The sequence below is a fragment of the Haplochromis burtoni genome, unplaced genomic scaffold, assembly GCF_018398535.1.
Source record: "Haplochromis burtoni strain Fernald_Lab_line unplaced genomic scaffold, NCSU_Asbu1 Contig_31, whole genome shotgun sequence".
NCBI classification, from domain to species: Eukaryota; Metazoa; Chordata; class Actinopteri; order Cichliformes; family Cichlidae; genus Haplochromis; species Haplochromis burtoni.
Window position 1 is genome coordinate 903,429 of NW_024582392.1, and position 1,329 is coordinate 904,757.

Genomic DNA, 1,329 nt, shown 5'->3' on the forward strand with positions numbered 1-1,329 from the left:
TTAAATGTTAAATCTAAATTTTAAATCTAAATATTATATTTAAATCTAAATGTTAGATTGCCTACCAGCATGTCCAGCGATTTAGCTGGACATGCTGGATTGTGAAATGGAGACTAAATTTGCTAAATGTTAGCTAAATATTCAGTTTCCTGTAACATTTAGATTTAACATTTAACATTTAGATTTAGAGCTAAATGTGGAAAAATGTTGCCGTTAATTTCAGCATGTTTCACTTTACTAACGGCGCTCCATACATGTAGTCTGAAAAACAGTTTTGTCAGGTTTGCAGGTATATCAGCATGAGACATTTTTACATTGACGAGATTATTAAAATCTCTAATTCAGTGAAGCATTATTGGTCCAGTCTGTTTGGATAAATATAGTAAGCTGATGTATGTCCATTTATTCACACATTTTCTTAAGTGCTTATCCAGTTCAGGATCACAGTGGGGTTGGAGCTGGATATGTTAAATAAATACACCTTACAAAAGTTAACAATAAACCTCCATCCATGTATGTTGTTATCCACAGGATGAGAACATCAAAATGATCAAACTGGAAAACTGTGGAACAGAAGTCTTTCAGAGGAGGCTGGAGGCACTGAAAGGCTTCCCTTATAGTTCCTGGTGAATAAAAGCAGAACCGTAAAGTTTACTGGACTCCTTTACTGAGAAGCCATCCAGTAAAGGAGGAACTGGTTAGAAGCTATTTTCTCGACATCCAACTCTAAATTCTGGACATATTTTTCATGCTCATCCAGCTATTTAGTAAATTCAATATCTATCAGCTATAAACTATAATACAAATATAATAAAATATAACTATCTCCTGGTATTTATAGTTTATTGATGTAAGACCCGACATCTGTTATCATATCCCATTCCTCACATATCAATGAGATGCTTTACAGTTTTTCTTTTTTTAACAGTTTTTAAAGATTCTGACCGTAAACAGCTTTTTAGCTTTTTCACCTTTGATATTATTTGACAGGTTTGTTGGATTTAATTTAAAGGTTCCTATGACCCAATGAGCCATTTGCACTGACCAGTGACAGTTTAAGCTGAACACATTCATAATTTAGAGCCAACATTTCTGAGAGAAATAACTGAATTAGAAAAATAACAGACCTCAGGCCAGATTTAATTGATAGAGATATATGCATACTGTCACGGCCAGCGGGGGCAGACCGTGTGGAGAGTGTGTGTGGTGGACCCAGGCGCGAACACAGGTGAGGAGACGGGAGTGAACTTAAACTGAAAGTGAGCCTTTATTTGGGCTGATGCAGAAGGGAGTAGACAAAACATAACAGGGACAGAGACTGCAACTAAC